This window comes from Procambarus clarkii, chromosome 63 (genome assembly GCF_040958095.1).
Source record: "Procambarus clarkii isolate CNS0578487 chromosome 63, FALCON_Pclarkii_2.0, whole genome shotgun sequence".
Classification (NCBI taxonomy): domain Eukaryota; kingdom Metazoa; phylum Arthropoda; class Malacostraca; order Decapoda; family Cambaridae; genus Procambarus; species Procambarus clarkii.
The window spans coordinates 17,458,936-17,486,224 of NC_091212.1; positions in this window are offsets into that span (position 1 = coordinate 17,458,936).

A 27,289-nucleotide genomic window follows, 5' to 3' on the forward strand; every position below is an offset into this window, starting at 1 on the left:
TTGAACTTGAGCAGCTATTTGTTTGATCATTCATTCAATCTGTCCAGGTCATCTTGTAGCCTCCTACTATCATCCTCTGTTTCAGTCCTCTTCATAGTTTTTGCGTCATCAGCAAACACTGAGAGAAACGAGTCTATACCCTCTGGGAGATCATTTACATATATCAGAAACAGTATAGGTCCAAGGACTGACCCCTGCGGGACTCCACTTGTGACGTCACGCCAATCTGTGTGAGTGTGTGCTCACCTAATTGTACTCGCCTAATTGTGTCTGCAGGATCGAGCATTGACTCTTGGATCCCGTCTTTCGACTATCGGTTGTTTACAGCAATGACTCCGGTCCTATTTCCCTATCATATCTAGTTTTAAAATTATGAAACGTATTTGCTTCCACAACCTGTTCCTTAAATTAAGTGCATTCCATTTCCCCACTACTCTCACGCTAAAAGAAAACTTCCTAACATCTCTGTGACTCATCTGAGTTTCCAGCTTCCATCCATGTCCCCTCGTTCTGTTACTATTCCGTGTGAACATTTCGTCTATGTCCACTCTGTCAATCCCCCTGAGTATTTTATATATTCCTATCATGTCCTCCTTCTCCCTTCTTCTTTCTAGTGTCGTAAGGCACAGTTCCCTCAGGCGCTCCTCATACCCCATCCCTCGTAACTCTGGGACTAGTCTCGTTGCACACCTCTGAACCTTTTCCAGTTTCCTTATATGCTTCTTCAGATGCATATAAGTTGTTGCCTCCATGATGAGGCAACATACTCTAAGACTAACCTCACGTAGGCAGTGTAAAGCGGCCTAAATGCCTCCTCACTTAGGTTTCTGAATGATGTTCTAACTTTTGCCAGTGTAGAGTACGCTGCTGTCGATATCATATTTATATGTGCTTCAGGAGATAGATTAGGTGTTACGTCCACCCCCAGGTCTCTTTCACGCGTCGTCACAGGTAGGCTGTTCCCCTTCATTGTGTACTGTCCCTTTGTTCTCTTATCTCCTAGTCCCATTTCCATAACTTTACACTTGCTCATGTTGAACTCCAGTAGCCATTTCTCTGCAACCTGTTCAGATCCTCTTGGAGGATCCTACAATCCTCATCTGTCACAACTCTTCTGTGTGTGTGTGTGTGTGTGTGTGTGTGTGTGTGTGTGTGTGTGTGTGTGTGTGTGTGTGTGTGTGTGTGTGTGTGTGTGTGTGTGTGTGTGCTAACCTATTTATGCCTGCAGGATTGATCTTTAGCTCTTGAACCCCCCAATTTTCTAGCCGTTGGTTGTCTAATACATTGACTCCTGGCCAACTTCCTTATCATACCTGCTTTTAAAGTTATGAATAGAGTTAGCCTCTACAATCTGTTCCTATTCATTCTATATATTCACCACCCTTACTCACTACTCTCTCTTCGTTCCTTATCCCTCGCAGCTCTAGGAAGAGTCTCGTTGCAACCTTCTGCACCTTTTCGAGCTTCCTTATGTGTTTTTAGATGGGGGCTCCAGGATTGGGCGTCATACTCTAAGACTGGTCTCACATAGGTGGTATACAGTGATCTAAAAGCCTCCTTATTCAAGTTTCTGAAGGATGTTCTGACTTTTGCCAGAGTATAGTATGCGGCTGTTGTTCTCTTTGTATGTGCCTCTGGAGTTAGGTTTAGTGTTATATCCACTCCTCACAGGTCTTTTTCTTTAGTCGTTATAGGGAGGTAGTTTCCCTTCATCGTACGTTGACCTTTTGGTCTCCTGGCTCCTGTCCCAATTTCCATCACCTTACACTTGTTGGTGTTGAACTCTAGTGTTCTGTGTGTGTGTGACAGACACACACACAGTACACACTACAAACATCAACACTCCACTCCCCCCAAATACACGCTTCAACACTTGGCAATATCATTACAGAACACAAACAGGGATATATACACAAGGCGAGACACTGCAATATTGTATTGCACTCTTCTGCCACCTCATGCACCTCCACAGTATATACGGAGGAGCACCGGGGAGAGTACACATGGAGGGTGTTGAGAGAGAGAGCGAGAGAGAGAGGGAGGGAGAGCGAGAAGGATTGAGAATAAGTGTTTGGACCCAACTTACAATGGCTGAAACATACGACAGAAAAATTCTCAACTTGAGACATAACTGTTTGACCTGTGGACACTTATTGAAAGTCACCCCCCCCCCCCCCCCCGACTGTCAGGTCCCAGTCTCGGCCGACCTGTCACCCCCTCCCCACCCACCCCCCTCCCTCCTCTCGTTAAGTGACCCCCCTCCTGTAAACACCCCTCCCATCCCCCCCCCCACACTACACACACCTGGTGTCGCGGGGGTGTATACACCGAGAGCTCTCTATACCCCGCTGCTCGGTGTATGTACACTCTCCGTGTATTGTAGTCGTGTACAATGTTGCAGGTTAAAGTATAGTTGCTGGTTGTTGAGTAGAGTCGTGTGGAGGCCTTAATGACTCTCCAGGGGGTAATGGGCCTTAAGCCAAACTCCATATCAAACCCTTTCTCAACTCTTGGCTTCATGCCAAGTTCTTGTGTGTGGACCACCCGGCCCAAGTGTTAGGTGGACCACCCGGCCCAAGTGTTAGGTGGACCACCTGGCCCAAGTGTTAGGTGGACCACCTGGCCCAAGTGTTAGGTGGACCACCCGGCCCAAGTGTTAGGTGGACCACCCGGCCCAAGTGTTAGGTGGACCACCCGGAACAAGTGTTAGGTGGACCACCCGGCCCAAGTGTTAGGTGGACCACCCGGCCCGAGTGTTAGGTGGGCCACCCGGCCCAAGTGTTAGGTGGACCACCCGGGTCAACTTTGAGGTGGACCACCCGGACCAACTCTGAGGTGGACCACCCGGGCCAACTCTGAGGTGGACCACCCGGACCAACTCTGAGGTGGACCACCCGGGCCAACTCTGAGGTGGACCACCCGGACCAACTCTGAGGTGGACCACCCGGGCCAACTCTGAGGTGGACCACCCGGGCCAACTTTGAGGAGAGAGGACCAGACGAGGCTGTGATCACCTGCGGCCTCTTGGGCCTCATTAGACTATCGATTACTTATTTAAAAAAATCATTGACGGTGCGGGTGATTGTAACTTTGGGTCGTTAATGTTATGGTTATGGTAGAGGGGGAGGGGGGGGGGGGGGGGGGGGGGGAGGGGGGTGGGAGGGGGGGAGGAGGAGACATGAGGGGGTAGAGGGGGGTGGAGGGGGAAACAAGGTGGTTTAAGATCATACAGGCCAATTATCTGGTACTTTGCTCCTGTGAACGACACAGAATATATATATTAAAACTGTTTCGAGGACTATTGATTAGGGACAGAGATTACTGGAGTAAACATGAGGCATCTTAATCTCTCTCTCTCTCTCTCTCTCTCTCTCTCTCTCTCTCTCTCTCTCTCTCTCTCTCTCTCTCTCTCTCTCTCTCTCTCTCTCTCTCTCTCTCTCTCTCTCACTCCTCGCTCTCCCTCTCCTTCTTCCTCTACATCTCTCTCGTTTATCCCACTTTATCTATCTCAATATTGCTCCTTCCAGCATCCCAAATTCATTAGATAATTAACTTAATTATAAATCCACAACACAAATCCAATATAACTTAAAAATTCAATACTTCTGTTTTATACATATATTTTTTTGGGTAAAATCTGCTGTAAATCAGAACTGGGAAAATATGACGTCACTCCCCCAATACGTTTGTCAGTCCCACAAATCACTATAATTTCTTCTCAGTCCCTTAAATCTCCACAAAATCCTTGTAATTACGAAAAAAGATAAACTCCCCATTATTATTAATCCCCACAAAGCTTGTTAATCCACAAGCGATAAATACACAGATTCCACAACATTGTTCGTTATATATGTTTAGTGTTTTACTTTGATGAAACATGACGTTGTAAAGTGAAAACTGGTTCCTTGCTGTTGTGTGGGGCGCCTGACAGCTGGGTGGACAGCGCTTCGGATTCGTAGTCCTGAGGTTCCGGGTTCGATCCCCGGTGGAGGCGGAAACAAATGGGCAAAATGTTTCTTTCACCCTGAGGCTCCTGTTTCCTAGCAGTAAATAGGTACCTGGGAGTTGACAGGTACCTATTTACTTGTAGACAACTGCTACGGGCTGCTTCCTGGGGGGGGGGTGGTGTAACAAAAAGGAGGCCTGGTCGAGGACCGGGCCGCGGGGACGCTAAGCCCTGAAATCATCTCAAGATAACCTCAAGATAGGTGGTTCTGGTGCAGCGTTGGGTGTAAACAGGAATTGCCCTTTGGTAATGGTGGTGTAGAGTGTTGTTACACCACCAGTCCGGTATAACACGGCCCCGCAACACTCCCCTGTGAACAGTGACCTGTACATACCCCCAGTACTCAACCTGTGAACAGTGACCTGTACATACTCCTAGTACTCAACCTGTGAACAGTGACCTGTACATACTCCCAGTACTCAACCTGTGAACAGTGACCTGTACATACTCCCAGTACTCATCCTGTGAACAGTGACCTGTACATACTCCCAGTACTCAACCTGTGAACAGTGACCTGTACATACTCCCAGTACTCAACCTCCTACACTGTTTCCCAGCGATGGTGTTGTTATTATTGTTTCAGATGATAGCTTGTGTGTGTGTGTGTGTGTGTGTGTGTGTGTGTGTGTGTGTGTGTGTGTGTGTGTGTGCGTGTGCGTGTGTACTCCCCTAATTGTGCTTGCGGGGTTTGAGCTTTGGCTCTTTGGTCCCGCCTCTCAACCGTCAATCAACTGGTGTACAAGTTCCTGAGCCTACTGGGCTCTATCATATCTACACTTGAAACTGTGTATGGAGTCAGCCTCCACCACATCACTTCCTAATACATTCCATTTGTCAACCACTCTGACACTAAAAAAGTTCTTTCTAATATCTCTGTGGCTCATTTGGGCACTCAGTTTCCACCTGTGTCCCCTAGTGCGTGTACCTCTTGTGTTAAATAACCTGTCTTTATCTACCTTGTCGATTCCCTTGAGAATCTTGAATGTGGTGATCATGTCCCCCTTAACTCTTCTGTCTTCCAACGAAGTGAGGTTTAATTCCCTTAGTCTCTCCTCGTAGCTCATACCTCTCAGCTCGGGTACTAGTCTGGTGGCAAACCTTTGAACCTTTTCCAGTTTAGTCTTATGCTTGACTAGATATGGACTCCATGCTGGAGCCGCATACTCCAGGATTGGTCTGACATATGTGGTATATAATGTTCTGAAAGATTCCTTACACAAGTTTCTAAATGCCGTTCTTATGTTAGCCAATCTGGCATATGCTGCTGATGTTATCCTCTTGATATGAGCTTCAGGGGGACAGGTCTGGCGTGATATCAACCCCCCAGGTCTTTCTCTCTCTCTGACTCCTGAAGTATTTAGTCTCCCAAATGATACCTTGTATCTGGTCTCCTGCTTCCTACCCCTATCTTCATTACATTACATTAGCTTGGGTTAAACTCTAACAATCATTTGTTCGACCATTCCTGCAGCTTGTCCGGGTTTTCTTGAAGCCTCAAGCTGTCCTCCTCTTTCTTAATCCTTCTCATTGTGTTTAATTAGGTACGGACTCCAGGTTGGAGCTGCATATTCCAGGATTGGTCTGACATAAGTGGTATACAGGGTCCTGAACGATTCCTTACACAAGTTTCCAAAGGCAGTTCTTACGTTGGCCAGTGTACCATATGCCGCTGATGATATCCTTTTGATGTGGGCCTCTGGGGACAGGTTCGGTGTGATATCAACCCCAGATCTTTCTCTCTATTTGACTCTTGCAGGATTTCACCTCCCAGATGGTACCTTGTTTTCAGCTTCCTGCTCCCTTCGCCTAATTTCATTACTTTACACTTTCCTGAATTGAACTTTAGTAGCCATTTTCTAGACCATTCCACCAGTTTGACCAGGTCGTCCTGTAGTCTCTGTCTATCTTCATCTGTTTTGATTCTTCTCATAATTTTTGCATCATCAGGAAACATTGAGAGGAATGAGTCTATACCCTGTTTATGTATATGAGTCTGTCTCAGAGTACAATCTTTTCAGATGTGATAGGAAACACCGGCTTCAGGGTGGGGTCAGCCTCTACATCAAAGACACACTCATCTGTATTGAGCTGCTAAACACCTCAAATGATATGGTGGAAGTGCTGATAGTCAAAATAGAGATCCTAAATGTAGTTGTTGTCCTTGTATATAAGTCACCGGAGGCAAACCCTCAGCAGTTTAAAGACCAACTAATGAAAATAGAACACTGCTTGGAAAACCTCACAAATCCAGCTCCGAACATCATCCTGCTTGGGGACTTCAACCTACGGCACCTGAAATGGAAGCACCTGGCTAATACAGTAATATCAGAAAGACTACCAGGAAGTAGCCTAAATGAACAGGCACATGCAAATGACCTGCTACGGTTGTGTGACAGGTTTGCCTTAAACCAGCAAATAGTAGAACCAACTAGGAAGGAGAACACGCTGGACCTCATTTTCACTAATAATGATGAATTGATCGGGAACATAATGATTACAAATACCTGTTACTCAGATCACAACTTAATTAAAGTTCTGACAACCATGGGGAATAGACCTTCAAAACCAGTCCAGATTTCCGGTGGAGCAAATTCAACTTCAATAATAAACAGATAAACTGGGAGCAAATAAACCAGGACTTCACAGAAATAAACTGGGAAAAACAGCTAGAAAATGCAAACCTGAACCAGTGCCTGGAAAAAATAAGCTCAGTAGCACCAGAAATATGTTCAAACCGCATACCCCTAAGAAAAAAGAGAAAGAGATGCAGATTGGAACGGGAACGTCGTTCCCTATATAGGCGAAGAACACGAATCGCGGAACAACTTGAGAGTCGCACCCTATCTCAAGAACGGCGAAGAAGGTTAGGTAGAGAAATAGAAACAATTGAACATAAGCTACAAGAATCATACAAAACCCAGGAGAGGCAAAGAGAGCAAAAGGCCATCAGTGAAATAGAGAGAAATCCGAAATATTTTTTCTCCTATGCAAAATCAAGATCAAAGACCACATCTAGTATCGGGCCCCTGCGAAAGGGAGATGGAACTTTCACCGATGACAACAAAGAAATGAGCGAGCTACTGAGGAAGCAGTACGACTCTTTCAGCGAGCCACTAAATGCACTAAAGATTGATAACCCAAAGGAATTTTTCATGGATATGATACCAACATCAAATTGTATATCAGATGTCACCCTATCCCCACTGGATTTTGAAGAAGCCATAAACAGTATGCCTATGCACTCTGCACCAGGCCCGGATTCTTGGAACTCCATATTCATCAAGAACTGTAAAAAACCACTATCGCAGGCCCTCCACATTCTGTGGAGACAAAGCCTAGATACCGGCGTTATCCCTGACATACTAAAAACAGCAGAGATAGCACCACTCCATAAAGGAGGAAATAAGGCAGAGGCAAAAAATTACAGACCGATAGCACTAACATCGCACATCATAAAAATTTTTGAGTGAGTGCTAAGAAGATCACAAAATACATGGAATCACAGCATCTCCATAACCCCGGACAACACGGTTTCAGAACAGGGCGCTCTTGCCTGTCGCAGTTGCCGGACCACTATGATATGGCATTAGATGCTATGGAAGACAAACAAAACGCTGATGTAATTTACACAGATTTCGCAAAAGCTTTTGATAAATGTGACCATGGTGTTATTGCACATAAAATGCGTTCAAAAGGAATTACCGGAAAAATAGGCAGATGGATCTAGGATTTCCTGACTAACAGAACCCAATGTATAATAGTCAACAAAGTAAAATCCAGCCCATCAACCGTGAAGAGCTCAGTCCCCCAGGGTACTGTGCTTGCTCCAGTACTTTTTCTCATCCTCATATCGAACATAGACAAGAACACAACCTATAGCACTGTATCATCCTTTGCAGATGACACTAGGATTTTCATGAGAGTAGGCAACATAGAGGACACGGCAAACCTCCAATCAGATGTAGATCAGGTCTTTCTATGGGCTACAGAAAATAATATGATGTTTAACGAAGATAAGTTCCAGCTCATGCGCTACGGAAAAAATGAAAATATAAAAACGGAAACCACGTACAAAACTCAGGCAAATCATAACATAGAACGAAAAGGCAATGTAAAGGATCTGGGTGAACTCATGTCGGAAGACCTTACCTTTAAAGAACACAATAAAGTAGCCGTCACAACTGCAAGAAAAATGACAGGTTGGATAACAAGAACTTTTCACACTAGAGATGCTATACCGATGATGATACTTTTCAAAAAGCTTGTGCTCTCTAGAGTGGAGTACTGCTGCACAATGACAGCCCCTTTCAAAGCTGGAGAAATTGCTGACCTAGAGAGCGTGCAGAGATCCTTTACTGCTAGAATCCACTCAGTAAAACATCTAAATTACTGGGACCGACTAAAGAGCCTAAATCTGTACTCCCTTGAGCGCAGGCGGGAGAGATACATAATAATTAACACGTGGAAAATAATTGAGGGACTGGTCCCAAACCTGCACACAGAAATAACATCACATGAGACCAGAAGACATGGCAGGATGTGCAGAATACCCCCGTTGAAAAACAGAGGTGCAACAGGTACTCTGAGAGAGAACTCTATCAACATCAGAGGCCCGAGACTGTTCAACACGCTTCCACTACACATAAGGGGCATAACTGGCAGACCCCTCACAGTGTTCAAGAGAGAACTGGATAAGCACCTCCAAAGGATACCTGATCAACCAGGCTGTGACTCATACGTCAGGCTGCGAGCAGCCGCGTCTAACAGCCTGGTTGATCAGTCCAGAAACCAGGAGGCCTGGTCGACGACCAGGCCGCGGGGACGCTAAGCCCCGGAAGCACCTCAAGGTAACCAAGGTAACCCTCTGGAAGGTCGTTTACATATATTTGAAACAAGATAGGTCCAAGTACAGAGCCCTGTGGAACCCCGCTGGTGACATTTCGCCACTCTGATGCCTCCCCCTCACCGTTACTCGTTGTTTCCTATTGCTTAGATACTCCCTTATCCACTGGAACACCTTACCTTTTACTCCTGCCTGTTGCTCCAACTTTTGTAACAGCCTTTTGTGAGGTACTGAGTCAAAGGCTTTCTGACAGTCCAAGAAAATGCAGTCTGCCGACCCTTCTCTTTCCTGCCTAATTTGTGTTGCTTGGTCATAGAATTCTATTAGGCCTGTGAGGAGCAATTTACCATCTCTGAACCCATGCTGGTGGTGTGTTACAAAGCTGTTTCCCTCCAGATGCTCTACGAGCCTTTTCCTCACAATCTTCTCCATCACCTTGCTTGGTATACAAGTTTGGGAAACTCGCCTGTAGTTCAGTGCCTCTTGCCTGTCTCCCGTTTTGTATATTGGGACTACATTAGCTGTCTTCCAGCTTTCCGTAAGGTCTCCCGTTTCCAGTGACCTGTTATACACCATAGAGAGTGGCACACGTAGTGCTTCTGCACCTTCTTTTAGAATCCACGGTGAGATTCTGTCAGGCCAAACAGCCTTTGACACATTCAGCTCCAACAGATTTCTTTTGCCCTCATCACTGGTAAGGTAAAATTCCTCCAAGGTTGCTCGGTTTGCCTCCTCATTTAGTGCAGGACCTCTCCTTGTTCTATTGTGAAGACCTCCTGGAATGTCTTGTTGAGTTCTTCATACACTTCTTTGTCGTTTTCTGTGTATCTGTTCTCCCCTTTTCTCAGTTTCATCACTTGTTCCTTCAGTGCTATTTTCCTCCTGATGTGGCTGTGGAGCAGTTTTCATTGTGTGTGTGTGTGTGTGTGTGTGTGTGTGTGTGTGTGTGTGTGTGTGTGTGTGTGTGTGTGTGTGTGTGTGTGTGTGTGTGTGTGTGTGCACACGTGAATATCACTCGCAATGTTTGGCTGGACACGTACCCATAAATATCTGTTACAAAAGAGCGACCATCCACTATAACGTTTGACCACTAATAAAGCAGACAGACTTTATTGACTTTTTTTTCCCTTTTTAATTGCTTCATTTGGAGTACATAGAGCCGGTGTGAGCCGCTCTCTCGCTCGTTACCAAGCCCTGGCGGACCGGCTCCACAATCACCCAGAGATTCAATGCCATTATATCCACGTATACAGATGTCGCAGTGATTGAAGTTTGACCATTAATGGTGAGCGGGACATGTGATCCTTACTGGGCTGAGTATTACGGGTCAAAGTCTCTGGTCACTCCTCTCAGACGCAGGGAGGCGTTCGAACATTCAATGATCGGAAACGTCGGCATTCGAACACTCAATGATCGGACACGTCGGCGTTCGAACACTCAATGATCGGACACGTCGGCATTCGAACACTCAATGATCGGACACGTCGGCGTTCGAACACTCAATGATCGGACACGTCGGCGTTCCAAAACCAGCGATGGACTGTATGTGGTGAATTGAAGCTCTTTCATCCAGCCAATTGTTATTCATATTTTACTTAACAACTGTTACTGTGTGTGTTTGTGATAGTGTGGGGGTTGTGGGGGTTGTGGTGTGTGGGGGTTGTGGAGTGTGGGGGTTGTAGGGGTTGTGGAGTGTGGGGGTTGTGGAGTGTGGGGGTTGTGGAGTGTGGGGGTTGTGGAGTGTGTGGGGGTTGTGGAGAGTGTGGGGGTTGTGGAGTGTGGGGGTTGTGGGGGTTGTGGAGTGTGGGGGTTGTGGGGAGTGTGAGGGTTGTGGAGTGTTGGGGTGGGGGTTGTGGGAGTGTGGGGGTTGTGGGGGTTTGTGGAGTGTGGGGGTTGTGGACGTGTGGGGGTTGTGGGGGTTGTGGAGTGTGGGGGTTGTGGAGTGTGTGGGGGTTGTGGGAGTTGTGGAGAGTGTGGGGGTTGTGGAGTGTGGGGGTTGTGAGGGTTGTGGAGTGTGGGGGTTGTGGAGAGTGTGGGGGTTGTGGAGTGTGGGGGTTGTGGAGAGTTGTGGGGGTTGTGGAGTGTGTGGGGGTTGTGGAGAGTGTGGGTTTGTGGAGAGTGTGGGGGTTGTGGAGAGTGTGGGGGTTGTGGAGAGTGTGGGGGTTGTGGAGAGTGTGGGGGTTGTGGAGAGTGTGGAGGTTGTGGAGAGTGTGGGGGTTGTGGAGTGTGGGAGTTGTGGAGAGTGTGGGGGTTGTGGAGAGTGGTGGGGGTTGTGGAGAGTGTGGGGGTTGTGGAGAGTGTGGGGGTGGTGGAGTGTGGGGGTTGTGAGGGTTGTGGAGTGTGGGGGTTGTGGAGAGTGTGGGGGTTGTGGAGTGTGGGGGTTGTGGAGAGTGTGGGGGTTGTGGAGAGTGTGGGGGTTGTGGAGAGTGTGGGGGTGGTGGAGTGTGGGGTTGTGAGGGTTGTGGAGTGTGGGGGTTGTGAAGAGTGTGGGGGTTGTGGAGTGTGGGGGGGTTGTGGAGAGTGTGGGGGTTGTGGAGTGTGGGGTTGTGGAGTGTGGGGGTTGTGGAGAGTGTGGGGGTTGTGGAGTGTGGGGGTTGTGGAGAGTGTGGGGGTTGTGGAGAGTGTGGGGGTTGTGGAGAGTGTGGGGGTTGTGGAGAGTGTGGGGGTTGTGGATAGTGTGGGGGTGGTGGAGTGTGGGGGTTGTGGGGGTTGTGGGGGTTGTGGAGAGTGTGGGGGGTGGTGGAGTGTGGGGGTTGTGAGGGTTGTGGAGTGTGGGGGTTGTGGAGAGTGTGGGGGTTGTGGAGTGTGAGGGTGGTGGAGTGTGGGGGTTGTGGAGAGTGTGGGGGTTGTGGAGAGTGTGGGAGTTGTGGAGAGTGTGGGGGTGGTGGAGTGTGGAGGTTGTGAGGGTTGTGGAGTGTGGGGGTTGTGGAGTGTGGGGGTGGTGAGGGTTGTGGAGTGTGGGGGTTGTGGAGAGTGTGGGGGTTGTGGAGAGTGTGGGGGTTGTGGAGTGTGGGGGGGTTGTGGAGAGTGTGGGGGTTGTGGAGAGTGTGGGGGTTGTGGAGAGTGTAAGGGTTGTGGAGAGTGTGGGGGTTGTGGAGTGTGGGGGTTGTGGAGTGTGGGGGTTGTGGAGAGTGTGGGGGGTGGTGGAGTGTGGGGGTTGTGGGGGTTGTGGGGGTTGTGGAGAGTGTGGGGGGTGGTGGAGTGTGGGGGTTGTGAGGGTTGTGGAGTGTGGGGGTTGTGGAGTGTGGGGGTGGTGGAGTGTGGGGGTTGTAAGGGTTGTGGAGTGTGGGGGTTGTGGAGAGTGTGGGGGTTGTGGAGTGTGTGGGGGTTGTTGAGTGTGTGGGGGTTGTGGAGGAGTGGGGGGGTTGTGGAGTTGTGTGGGGGGTGTGGAGTGGGGGTTGTGGAGTGTGGGGTTGGATGGTGTGGGGTTGGTGGGAGTGTGGGGGTGTGAGGGATGGTGGAGTGTGGGGGTTGTGGAGTGTGTGGGGGTTGTGGAGTGTGGGGGTTGTGGAGTGTGGGAGTTGTGGAGTGGGGGGTTGTGGAGGTGTGGGGGTTGTGGTGTGTGGGGGTTGTGGAGTGTGGGGGTTGTGGAGTGTGGGGGTTGTGGTGTGTGGGGTATGTGGAGTGTGGGGATTGTGGAGAGTGTGGGGGTTGTGAGCAGAGTGTGGGGGGTTGTGGAGTGTGTGGGGGACTGTGAGTGTGTGGGGGATGTGGGGTTGTGGAGGTTGTGGAAGTGTGGGGGTTGTGGGAGTGGTGGAGTATGGGGGTTGTGGAGTGTGGGGTTGTGGAGTGTGTGGGGGATGTGGAGTGTGTGGGGGGATGTGGGGGTTGTGGATAGTGTGGGGGTGTGGAGTGTGGGGGTTGTGGGGGTGGTGGAGTATGGGGTGTGGAGAGTGTGGGGTTGAGCAGAGTGTGGGGGTTGTGGGAGTGTGGGGGTTGTGGAGAGTGTGGGGTTGAGCAGAGTGTGGGGTTGTTGGAGTGTGGGAGTTGTGGAGGTGGTGGAGTATGGGGGTGTGGAGTGTGTGGGGGTTGTGGAGTGTGGGGGATGTGGGGGTTGTGGAGTGTGTGGGAGTTGTGGAGTGTGTGGGGGTTGTGGAGTGTGTGGGGGTTGTGGAGTGTGTGGGGGTTGTGGAGTGTGGGGGGTTGTGGAGTGTGTGGGGGTTGTGGAGTGTGTGGGGTTGTGGAGTGTTGGTGGGGGTGTGGAGTAGTGGGGGGGTTGTGGAGTGTGTGGGGGTTGTGGAGTGTGTGGGGGTTGTGGAGTGTGGGGGTTGTGGAGTGTTGTGGGGGTTGTGGAGTGTGAGGGTTGTGGAGTGTGTGGGGGTTTTGGGAGTGTGTGAGGGTTGTGGAGGTGTGGGGGTTGTGGAGTGTGTGAGGGTTGTGGAGTGTGTGGGGGTTGTGGAGTGTGTGGGGTTGTGGAGTGTGTGGGAGTTGTGGAGTGTGTGGGGGTTTGGAGTGTGTGGGGGTTGTGGAGTGTGTGGGAGTTGTGGAGTGTGTGGGGGTTGTGGAGTGTGTGGGGGTTGGGAGTGTGTGGGAGTTGTGGAGTGTGAGGGTTGTGGAGTGTGTGGGAGTTGTGGAGTGTGAGGGTTGTGGACGTGTGGGGGTTGTGGAGTGTGTGGGGGTTGTGGAGTGTGTGGGAGTTGTGGAGTGTGAGGGTTGTGGAGTGTGTGGGGGTTGTGGCGTGTGGTGGAGTTGTGGAGTGGTGTGGGGGTTGTGGAGTGTGTGAGGGTTGTGGAGTGTGTGGGGGTTGTGGCGTGTGTGAGGGTTGTGGAGTGTGTGGGGGTTGTGATGTGTGTGAGGGTTGTGGAGTGTGTGGGGGTTGTGGCGTGTGTAGGGGTTGTGGAGAGTGTGGGGTTGTGGCGTGTGCGGGTTGTGGAGTGTGTGGGGGTTGTGGAGTGTGTGAGGGTTGTGGAGTGTGTGGGGTTGTGGAGTGTGTGAGGGTTGTGGAGTGTGTAGGGGTTGTGGAGAGTGTGAGGAGTTGTGGAGTGTGTGGGGTTGTGGAGTGTGTGGGGGTTGTGGAGTGTGTGAGGGTTGTGGAGTGTGTGGGGTTGTGGAGTGTGTAGGGGGTTGTGGAGTGTGGTGGGAGTTGTTGAGTGTGAGGGTTTGTGGAGAGTGTGGGGGTGTGGAGTGTGTGGGGGTGTGGAGTGTGTGGGGGTTTGTGGAGTGTGGGGTTGTGGAGCAGTACTCACCTAGTTGTACTCACCTAGTTGTGTTTTGCGGGGGTTGAGCTCTGGCTCTTTGGTCCCGCCTCGCAACCGTCAATCAACAGGTGTACAGGTTCCTGAACCTACCGGGCTCTATCATATCTACACTTGAAACTGTGTATGGAGTCAGCCTCCACCACATTACTTCCTAATGCATTCCATTTGTCAACCACTCTGACACTAAAAAGTTCTTTCTAATATCTCTGTGGCTCATTTGGGCACTCAGTTTCCACCTTGTGTCCCCTAGTGCGTGTGCCCCTTTTGTTAAATAGCCTGTCTTTATCAACCCTGTCGATTCTCTTGAGAATCTTGAATGTGGTGATCATGTCCCCCCTAACTCTTCTGTCTTCCAACGAAGTGAGGTTCAATTCCCGTAGTCTCTCCTCGTAGCTCATACACTCTCAGCTCGGGTACTAGTCTGTTGGCAAACCTTTGAACCTTTTCCAGTTTAGTCTTATGCTTGACTAGATATGGACTCCATGCTGGAGCCGCATACTCCAGGATTGGTCTGACATATGTGGTATATAATGTTCTGAAACATTCCTTACACAAGTTTCTAAAGGTAAGGTAATTATCAAAAGAAGGCACCAAACCGGGAAGGCTATGTAGCACCATCAAAGTGCGAAATAATCAGAGGGCGCTAAATATCACCAAAAATGCCAATACGAGAACAAAAACGCATAAGGCTCACGATATCAAAAGTATCCGATTCACCTAAGAATTCTATCGAGGGACAAGATGACCGCGAGGGACGGTCGGAAAGCAAGACACACGTGCGTCCTGGAAGTCAGGACATTCAACAAGGATATGCACAATCTGTAAGAGAGACAACGCAATTCGGACAATAAGGAGCAGGGCGGCGCTCCATTAAGTGACCGTGGGTTAAGCGGGTATGATCAACCCGCAGCCAGTGCCAAAGCAGTTTCCCACCGCCGGTTACGGTGGCAGGAGGAAGGCCACGGGGACACACTACGTTTGAGAGTACGCAGCTTGTTACCAACCACAGAGGACCAACAACCTTGCCAACGGGCAAGAATGGAAGAATGAATAACAGGATAAAAGTCGGAATAAGGAATACTTTTTACGGGAGATGGGACAAGAACGGATAGCTTCCTTAGCGGCAGCATCCGCACGCTCATTGAAAGAAACACCAATATGGCTGGGAACCCAGCAAAACTCTACTGATTTAAATTTACTTGAAATAAGAAACAGCCAATGTTGAATCTCGATGACCACCGGATGGACAGGATTTAAAGGACCCTAGAGGCCATGAGGGCACTACGAGAATCAACTACAACCACAAAGGAGGAATGAGAATGAGAAAGCAAGAGACGAAGAGCATAGAGAATAGCATAAAGTTCTGCCGTAAAGACGCTAGCCTCCGAAGGGAGGCGACACATATAAGTACGGTCAGAAAAAACAACAGAGTAGCCCACACCGTCCGCAGACTTAGACCCATCAGTGAAGATGGAAATAGAGTGGGAGTGCGAAGAAAGTGCTCAAGGAAGAGGCTTTCGGAATAGTAGGAGGGGTAAAGGCTTTAGTAATACAAGTCAAGGACGTACAAAACTTGGGAAGGGGGACTCTCCACGGAGGTAAGGAAGGAACAATATGAGGAGAAACATTAGAAATATGAACATAAAGAGAATCCTGTAAGCGAGATAACCGAACAGAAAGTGGGAGACAATGAAGAGGAACAGGAACCACAGGAGGAGGAAAGTCAATGCACGACAGAGGCGAGAGGAAGGATGTTGGAAGGACCGCGCAAGATAGCGAAGACAGTAGCGATCACGGCGGTCCTGAAGAGAGAGAAGCCAGTGTCAACATACAAACTAAGGGCGGGAGTCGAACGAAAGGCACCAGAGCTGAGACGCAACCCAGTATGGTGCAAAGCATCAAGACGGCGAAGAGTAGAAGGAGAAGCAGAAGAGTATGCAGGGCAACCATAATCGAGTTTAGACAGGACGAGAGAGGAGTGCAAATAGAGGAGCGTGCGCCTATCCGCTCCCCAAGAAGTATGGGACAAAACCTTAAGGAGGTTAAGGGCCTTAGAGCATTGAACTCGGAGGTAAGAGATATGGGCTGACCAAGACAAACGAGTGTCAAAGACTAACCCCAAATGCTTCGTGGAATCCCTGTACACAATGGGGATGACCATAAAGCGAACAAAGATGGACGAAGAACGACATGCTTCCGAGGTAAAAGTCATAGCACAAGTCTTAGACGCAGAGAACTTGAAGCCATGATCGGTGGCCCAAGACGAACACGGCATCAATCGCAAGTTGAAGCCGCTGTTGAAGGAGAGGGGAATCATCACCCCGACAGCAAAGGGTAAGATCATCAACATAGAGAGCAGAGAAGACGCCAGAAGGAAGAGAGGAAAGAAGACCGTTGAGGGCAACTAGAAAAAGAGTAGTGCTCAGAACACTACCCTGGGGTACACCCTCATACTGCTGAAAAGAGGCAGAGAGAGCAGTACCAAGCCGCACACGAAAGGAACGACGAGAGAGGAAGCTCCGGAGGAAGAGAGGGAGGTTCCCACGAAGGCCAAAAGAATGAAGTTGAGACAGAATATGATACCGCCAGGTAGTGTCGTAAGCCTTTTCCCGGTCAAAAGGACGGCAACAACGGAGGTCTTCGCAGCAAAAGCAGTACGAATATAGACCTCCAAGTTCACATCCGTTGTGCTGCGGCACTTGCAAAAATCAAATTGAGAGGGGAGATGGTGGTGATAGAACCACCACTAAGAACCACATCAAACGAACGTTGACCATACGTTCAAAGAGCTTGCAGACACAACTCGTGAGAGCAATAGGGCGGAAGTCCTTGGGGGATGACCCGAGAGACCCTGGTTTAAGAACAGGGGGGACAACAGCATCGAGCCAGTCTTCAGGGGACTGACGACGACTCCCAGACCCGATTGTACAGACTCAGTAAATACTGAGACGTGCACGGAGGGAGATGGCGAAGCATTTCATAATGAATGCCATCGGAGCCCGCTGCTAAAACCACAAAGGGCTAGGGCAGATTGAAGTTCAGAGATAGAGAAGGGATCATTATAGGGAAGGTGAAGATAAGTACAGAAATTTAAAGGACGAGATTCAAGGAGAGGCTTACGAAGAAGGAAGGATTGGGGGAGATGAGAACCAGAACTAGCAGAGGAGAAATGGGAACCCAGTTCGGTCGCAACCTGCAACGGGTCCGCCACAAGAGTACCATGAAGGCGAAGGATCGGCGAGACATCGGGAACGAACTTACCCGCAATCTTGCGGATACGCTTCAAGACCAGTGGAAGAGGAGTTTCGGACGTAACGGTGGAGGCATAAGACTCCTAGCAAGCACGTTTAGCCGCACGGATGGTCCTACGGGCCACCGCACTCGCCTTCCGAAACAAAAGAAAAGACTCAACCGTCTGCTGGCGGCGATGTCTCTTCCAGGCTGCATGCTTACAGCGGACAGCCCGAGCACAGTCCAAACTCCACCAGGGAACGCACTTCCGCGTTCCCCGAGAGGAAGAGCGAGGAATAGAGTTGAGGGCAGCGTCAAAGACAGTGTCATGAAAAAGAAGGAGGGCGCGAGGGAGAGGTAAAACGGAGAGGTCGGAAATAGTAGCACGGAGAGTAAAGAGGCGCCAGTCAGCCTCAGCAAACCGCCACCTAGGGAAGGAGAGAGGAGGACGAAAGGAGAAAAAAGTGACAAGGATAGGAAAATGGTCACTGCCATGGAGGTCATCAAGGACTCGCCACCCGAAATCTAAGGAAAGGGATGACGAGCACAGAGAAGATCGAGACAAGAAAGGAGCGAGTCCGAGAGTCCAAATGAGTGGGCTCACCAGAATTAAGAAGGGACAGGGAAGAAGAGAGGATGAAAGGTTCAAGGAAGGCGACCCCGGGTGTTTGTCAGCACATCACCCCATAGGGCATGACGACAATTGAAATCACCCAGCAGGAGCACAGGCTCCAGCAAGGAGTCTAGGTGGTGTTTAAGATCGGGAAGAGAAAATGGGACAGTGGGGGGTATATAAATAGAACAAACTGTGTACCATCTACGCACAAAGATACGGGCGGCAGAACAGTGGAGAGGCAAGGAAAAAAGTAAGGGGACAAAGGGAACATCGGAACGAATCAAGAGAGCAGAAGAATTATGGGGAGAGAAAAGAATAGCCACGGAAGCGACCAGGACGAGAACCAAGCATCGGCTCCTGGAGACAGACACAAAGGGGCGAAAACTGTGAAATGAGAAGTTGGAGGTCAAGAAATTGGCGTAAAATCCACGGATGTTCCACTGGAGAAAAGACATCAGCAAAGAGAGAGAGGAGAGCAACAGAGAGCAAAGAAGAAACAAAGGTGAAGAAGGAACACAGCACGCTAAAAGAGCACAGAGTCAGGATCAGGGTCAGCGAAGTCAGGGTTAGGGGGCATGGGTAAACTGAGTAAAGAAGGAGGGCAAGAAGCAGGAGGACGGACCAAAGGTGGACGAGCAGGGTCTGGAGGAGAAGGAAGGGGAGGAGGGGGGCAGAAAGAGGGGAGCGCACCTCAGCAAGGGCAGTAACCGAGATGGAACCAGGGGCTAAAGAAACCCCCACAGTAGGAACAGGGGGCACCACCACAGAAGCGGGAGGGGAAGGAATGATAGAATCAGAGAGAGGGGGTGAAGAAGCAAGCGTCTTACCGACAGGGGAGGAGGAAGGAGAGGAGCCAGGTTTCCGCTTCTGACTCAAAGATACAGGCGTTCCAGCAGCAACGTACTGGGCAACAGACTCCAGTATCTCGATAGGAGAAGAAGATCGAGAGCGAGCAACACAACCATCAGGAGAACGATGGACGTCGGCCCGCACAGTCAGGCGCGTGGAGAGCCAGGAGACGGAGGAGAAGGACGGGAAGGAGGACTAGAAGGAGAGGAAATAGAAGACACAGGAGACGTGACAGACTGGGTAGAAAGGAGGGAAGCCCTAGACAGAGAACCAGGAGGGGGACCCTTCGGGACAGAGCGGAGGGAAACAGGGGAGGTGGTGGTGGGCGTGTCCGGGTCTAAGGCTCGGAAACGGTTGTGAGACTGAGGAAGGCGGGAAGGACGAGGAGAGGAAGAGCGCACCACGCGAGCATAGGAGACACCGGCGAAAGAGGGGAGACGATGAACTTAGCGCCGAGCCTCAGGAAAAGACAAACGGTCCCGGTGCTTCAAGTTGAGGACAGCCGCCTCAAGTTTGTAACGAATACACGCACGGGAGAAGGTAGGGTGGGTCTCACCGCAATTGAGGCAGCAGGCCTGGGGAGAAGTGCACTCCAACTTAGAGTAACCCTCGCTTCCACACAGGGGACAGAGAGAGACAGGACTAGAGCATTTGAGGGTACCATGCCCAAACTTCCAACACTTCCCGTAGAGCCTCGGAGAGGGAATATATTCCTGAACGGAGCACCTGGCAAGAATAACAGAGGATGGAAGGGTCCTACAATCAAAGGTAACCTTCACAACCCGAAGAGGCAGACGGCGATGACAATGAGGGGGACGAGTAAATGTATCCACCTGGAGGACAGAATGACCCTGGGCCTCGAGGACATGCTTGATATCCTCGTGGCAGTCCCTGAGATACCTAACACCGGTCACAACATGGTGCGGGAGGAGAACAGTGCCCACACTGGCATTGAACCGGGCGTTCTTCGAGACCCGAACAGGGGTTTCACCAAGGCAGGATAAGGCGGCCAAGCGAGTGGCCGCATCCTGAGAAGGAGCAGCAACGACACAGGTACCAAGACGAGAGGGGTTGAAGGTGACAGAGGCATCCACGGAGTCGACAAGATGCCTATGAAGGGAAAAACATCAGGAGGAGTTGAGTCCAAAGGTTGGAGGTCAAAGTATTTAGTCCATGTAGCAGGACCAAACAAAGCATGGAACGAAGGAGGATGGGAAGGGAGCATACGAGAGCGGCCGTGGCGGGTACGGCGATGAGAACCCGTAGAGAGAGACGGGTTGAAAGGTTCAGTAGTCGCAAGAAGAGATGGAGCCGTGCAAGGGGACGAGACGGTCACCACAGCAGGCTTGGGGCTCGACCCAACCACAGAGGAGGGAGGGGAGCAGGGAGGAAGAGTCCGGTCTGGGCTTAAACCGGGCTCTATAGCGGAGGCTACAGATCCCGGTCTTATGTACACACACACAGGTACAAACACACACACAGATACAAACACACACACACAGATACAAACACACACACACACAGGTACAAACACACACACACAGGCACAAACACGCACACAGGTACAAACACACCAACCACAGATACAACACACACACACACAGATACAAACACACACACACAGGTGCAAACACACACACAGGTACAAACACACACACATAGGTACAAACACACACACACAGGTACAAACACACACACAGGTACAAAACACACACACACAGGTACAAACACACACACACAGGTACAAAACACACATCATGATCATGTCCCTTGATGGGGACATGATCACCACATTCAAGATTCTGAAGGGGATTGATAGGGTAGATAAAGACAGTCTATTTAACACAAGGGGAACACGCACAAGGGGACACAGGTGGAAACTGAGTGCCCAAATGAGCCACAGAGATATTAGAAAGAACTTTTTTAGTGTCAGAGTGGTTGACAAATGGAATGCATTAGGAAGTGATGTGGTGGAGGCTGACTCCATACACAGTTTCAAGTGTAGATATGACAGAGCCCGATAGGCTCATGAATCTGTACACCTGTTGATTGACGGTTGAGAGGCGGGACCAAAGAGCCAGAGCTCAACCCCCGCAAACACAACTAGGTGAGTACAACTAGGTGAGTACACACACAGATACAAACACACACACACAGCTACAAACACACACACACAGGTACAAACACACACCCACAGGTACAAACACACACACACACTGGTACAAACACTCACACACATGTACAAACACACACACACACAGCTACAAACACACACACACAGGTACAAACACACACACAGGTACAAACACACACACAGCTACAAACACACACACAGGTACAAACACACACACACACACACAGGTACAAACACACACAAACACACACACAGGTACAAACACACACACACACAGGTACAAACACACACACACAGCTACAAACACACACACAGGTACAAACACACACACACAGCTACAAACACACACACAGGTACAAACCCACACACACAGCTACAAACACACATACAGGTACAAACACACACACACACACAGGTACAAAACCACACACACACAGCTACAAACACACACACACACAGCTACAAACACACACACACTCAGCTACAAACACACACACAGGTACAAACACACATACACAGGTACAAACACACACACACAGCTACAAACACACACACAGGTACAAACACACACACAGGTACAAACACACACACAGCTACAAACACACACACACACAGCTACAAACACACACACAGCTACAAACACACATACAGGTACAAACACACACACACACACACACACACACACACACACACACACGCAGGTACAAAACCACACACACACAGCTACAAACACACACACACACAGCTACAAACACACACACAGGTACAATCACACACAGGTGATGAAACTTAGGGTGGGCGAGGACAGGTACACAGAGAATGACAAAGAGGTGTGTGAAGAACTCAACAAAATGTTCCAGGAGGTCTTTACAATAGAACAGGGAGAAGTCACGGCGCTAGGAGAGGTGGCAGCAAACCAGGTGACCTTGGAAAGGTTCGAAATTACAAGAGATGAGGTCAAGAAGCACCTATTGGAGCTGGATGTGAGAAAAGCTGTTGGGCCGGATGGAATCTCACCATGGGTATTGAAAGAGTGTGCAGGAACACTTTGCTTGCCACTCTCCATAGTGTATAGTAGGTCACAGGAAACGGGAGACCTACCAGAAGTATGGAAGACTGCTAATGTAGTACCAATATTTAAAAAGGGTGACAGACAAGAGGCACTGAACTACAGGCTAGTGTCCTTAACTTGTATACCATGCAAGGTGACGGAGAAGATTGTGAGAAAAAACCTAGTATCACATCTGGAGAGAAGAAACTTCGTGACAACCCATCAACATGGGTTCAGGGAGGGTAAATCTTGCCTTACAGGCTTGATAGAATTCAATGATCAGGTGACAAAGATTAAGCAAGAAAGAGAAGGATGGGCGGACTCCATTTTTTTGGACTGTCGGAAAGCCTTTGACACAGTACCCCATAAAAGGTTGATGCATAAGCTGGAGAAACAGGCAGGAGTAACTGGTAGGGCGCTCCAGTGGATAAGGGAGTACCTAAGCAATAGGAAGCAGAGAGTTATAGTGAGGGGTGAGACCTCAGAATGGCGTGAAGTCACCAGTGGAGTCCCACAGGGCTCTGTGCTTGGACCTATCCTGTTTCTGATATACGTAAATGATCTCCCAGAGGGTATAGACTCATTCCTCTATATGTTTGCTGACGACGCCAAAATTTGAGAAGGATTAAAACAGAGGAGGACAGCTTGAGGCTTCAAGAAGACCTGGACAAGCTGCAGGAATGGTCGAACAAATAGATGTTAGAGTTTAACCCAAGCAAATGTAATGTAATGAAGATAGGGGTAGGAAACAGGAGACCAGATACAAGGTATCACTTGGGAGATGAAATACTTCAAGAGTCAGAGAGAGAGAAAGACCTGGGGGTTGATATCACGCCAGACCTGTCCCCTGAAGCTAGAGGATAACATCAGCAGCATATGCCAGGTTGGCTAACATAAGAACGGCCTTTAGAAACTTGTGTAAGGAATCTTTCAGAACATTATATACCACATATGTCAGACCAATCCTGGAGTATGCGGCTCCAGCATGGAGTCCATATCTAGTCAAGCATAAGACTAAACTGGAAAAGGTTCAAAGGTTTGCCACCAGACGAGTACCCGAGCTGAGAGGTATGAGCTACGAGGAGAGACTACGGGAATTGAACCTCACTTCGTTGGAAGACAGAAGAGTTAGCGGGGACATGATCACCACATTCAAGATTCTCAAGGGAATCGACAGGGTTTGTAAAGACAGGCTATTTAACACAAGGGGCACACGCACTAGGGGACACAAGTGGAAACTGAGTGCCCAAATGAGCCACAGAGATATTAGAAAGAACTTTTTTAGTGTCAGAGTAGTTGACAAATGTAATGCATTAGGAAGCAATGTGGTGGAGGCTGACTCCATACACAGTTTCAAGTGTATATATGATAGAGCCCAATAGGCTCAGGAACCTGTACACCAGTTGATTGACAGTTGAGAGGCGGGACCAAAGAGCCAGAGCTCAACCCCCACAAACACAACTAGGTAAGTACACACAGCTACAAACACACACACACAGGCACAAACACACACACACAGGCACAAACACACACACACACACAGCTACAAACACACACACACACAGCTACAAACACACACACACAGGTACAAATACACACACAGGTACAAACACACACATAGGTACAAACACACACACACAGGTACAAACACACACACACACAGCTACAAACACACACACACAGGTACAAACACACACACACAGGTACAAACACACACACAGGTACAAACACACACACAGCTACAAACACACACACAGGTACAAACACACACACACACACAGGTACAAACACACACAAACACACACACAGGTACAAACACACACACACACAGGTACAAACAAACACACACACACAGGTACAAACACACACAGGTACAAACACACACACAGGTACAAACACACACACACACACAGGTACAAACACACACAGGTACAAACACACACACAGGTACAAACACACACACAGCTACAAACACACACACACACAGGTACAAACACACACACAGGTACAAACACACACACACATGGAATGGAATTATGGAATGCATTAGGCAGTGATGTGGTGGAGGCTGACTCCATACACAGTTTTAAATGTAGATATGATAGAGCCCAGTAGGCTCAGGAATCTGTACACCAGTTGATTGACAGTTGAGAGGCGGGACCAAAGAGCCAAAGCTCAACCCCCGCAAGCACAAATAGGTGAGTACAAATAGGTGAGTACACACAGGTACAAACACACACACAGGTACAAACACACACACAGCTACAAACACACACACACACAGGTACAAACACAAACACACAGGTACAAACACACACACACACACACAGGTACAAACACACACACAGGTACAAACACACACACAGGTACAAACACACACACACAGGTACAAACACAAACACACAGGTACAAACAAACACACCGCAAAAACAACAACAACAATGATACTGATAACCTTACGTGTAGTAACAATAAAGTATATTTAAATACGAACAAAATTCCGCGATGTTCAACGCCACAATTTTGACCTAATTGGCGGTTGAGGGAACAAACAAACTTCACTCACAAACAATTAATTGCTCACCCCATCGGCATCAATACAAAAATAGATCTCCTGCTATTGCATAAAAATACAGCTGAATACATCAACACACATTGCCTACTCCACAAAATTATCTTCATGTTCCACTTGACTGTTATTGTATGTGCGTGGTAGGTGCGTGGTACTGGGGAACATGGGTGTGGGGGTGGTACTGGTGAACATGGGTGTTGTGGTGGTACTGGGGAACATGGGTGGGGGAGTGGTACTGGGGAACATGGGTGTGGGTGTGGTACTGGTGAACATGTGTGTGGGAGTGGTACTGGGGAACATGGGTGGTGGAGGGTGATACTGGTGAACATGGGTGTGGGAGTGGTACTGGGGAACATAGGTGTAGGTGGTGGTACTGGGGAACATGGGTGTGTGAGTGGTTCTGGGGAACATGGGTGTGTGAGTGGTACTGGGGAACATGAGTGTGGGGGGGGTACTGGGGAACATGAGTGTGGGGGTAGTACTGGGGAACATGAGTGTGGGGGTGGTACTGGGGAACATGGGTGTGGGGGTGGTACTGGGGAACATGAGTGTGGGGGTGGTACTGGGGAACATGGGTGTGGGGGTGGTACTGGGGAACATAGGTGTGGGTGGTGGTACTGGGGAACATGGGTGTGGGTGGTGGTACTGGGGAACATCGGTGGGGGGGGGTGGTACTGGGGAACATGGGTGATGGAGTGGTACTGGGGAACATGGGTGTGGGAATGGTACTGGGGAACATGGGTGTGGGAATGGTACTGGGGAACATGGGTGTGGGAATGGTACTGGGGAACATGGGTGGTGGCGGTGGTACTGGGGAACATGGGTGGTGGAGGGTGATACTGGGGAACATGGGTGTGGGGGTGGTACTGGTGAACATGGGTGTGGGGGTGGTACCAGGGACCATGGGTGTGGGGGGTAGTACTGGGGAACATGGATGTGGGGGTGGTACTGGGGAACATGGGTGGTGGGGGGTGGTACTGGGGAACATGGGTGGTGGTGAACTGGTACTGGTCTCTCCCTAGCCACACCACACCCTCAACCACCACCTCCCTCCCACGACACACTCCCAACCTTCCCTGCCTCCCCCCCTCCCCCCACTACCTCCCTCCCCCGCCACACTCCCCCCCTCCCCACCACACCACCTTCCTCTCCCGCCACCCCCATACCCTCCCCATCACCTATCTCCCCCTCCACACTCCCCCCTCCCTCACCACCTATCTCCCCTGTCACACCACAACCCTTCCCCACCAGCTCCCTCTCCCACCACACCCACCACCTCCTTTCCCTGTCACACCCCAACCCTCCCCCACTACCTTCCTCCCCGCCACACACTATCCACCTCTCTTCTCCGCTACACCCCAACCCTCCCCCACCACTTTCTTCCCCCACCTCACCCCCTACTACTTCCCTCCCCCACCACACCCTCACTCTTCCCCACCACTTATTTTTTATTTTCTTACATGCAAGCACGCGTATAAATACAATAAAACGAGAACAAAACAGAACACAAATCGCAATTTTCAAAATCACAAAAGCAAAAAAGTACAAAATTACAAATACACTAAATACCGTCCCGAAGGCCCGACAACAAAAAACAACAATAAACACAAACACAATGCAATACAGTACAGAAATACAACAGTTCAAGACACGAGGGGAACGTCAACATGACACGCAATCATGTGTATAAATACAACAAATCTAGAACAAAACAGAACACAAATCACAAAATCACAAAAGCACAAAAGTACACAATTACAAATACATCAAATACATATAATACCAGCCAGAAGGGCCGGCAACACAAAAACCAACAAAAAGAATAAACATAAAGCAAAATAAGAGTACAATACACAGTACCCGCACCCGCACCCGCACCCGCACCCGCACCCCGCACCCGCACCCAACAATCCAACTCTCGATACACAACACAAAACAATGCTACCGGCTTCGGAAACCACACACGGTGAGGCACCAATACATAATGACAATAAAAGAAAAGGTAACATTAAAATATGACACATAAACAAAAGGAAAACGAACATCGCGAATACATGATAATAGGAACAAAAACAGGCAGGGCCACACTAGCTGCTCGAAGGGCACACAATTACTCAACAAACAAGCGCACACCGGAACTCACAGGAGCCGGAAATACGGAACACGCAGGAACAGGGAATACAAACCCGGCTCCCCCCACCACACACACACGCAACCGCATCCCACATCCACGCACACAAACGCACACAACCTCACAACACATTGCAAACAAAATAAATTACAGGAAAGGAGAACAAACCTCAACGGGAGGTGAATATTTCTCAGGGAACTCATACAGAGGATTTTTTGTGCTTATATCCCTCCATATTAATACTACATGTCAGTAGAGGAAAGATTCCCCTGCTTCCGGGAGGGCCTCAAAATCTCAAGAATCACTAAATCAGGCGGAAATGGCAGCTCCCGGAGCTGATCGGCAGAAAAGTCGCATAACGAGGAGGGGTACGGTGAACCGCCTCCTCCGCCACCGTGAAAGCAGAAAATAAAGTATCCCATGTAGACCGCCAAGACGGTCCCGCCGCCGCATCATAGGAGAAGAAGACGAAGGCTGCCGAGGTGGAACTCCACCCCAGACACCGCAGGAGATACAGAAGATACGGCCGGAGACGGGAGAGGCGGCAATACCGCCGCCGATGAAACAGGAATCGAGGCTAGGGGCACGTAACCCCCTAGAGCAAACAGCCTTTTTCAACACCACCACCAGATCACCATGCTCACCAGGAACCTCAGCA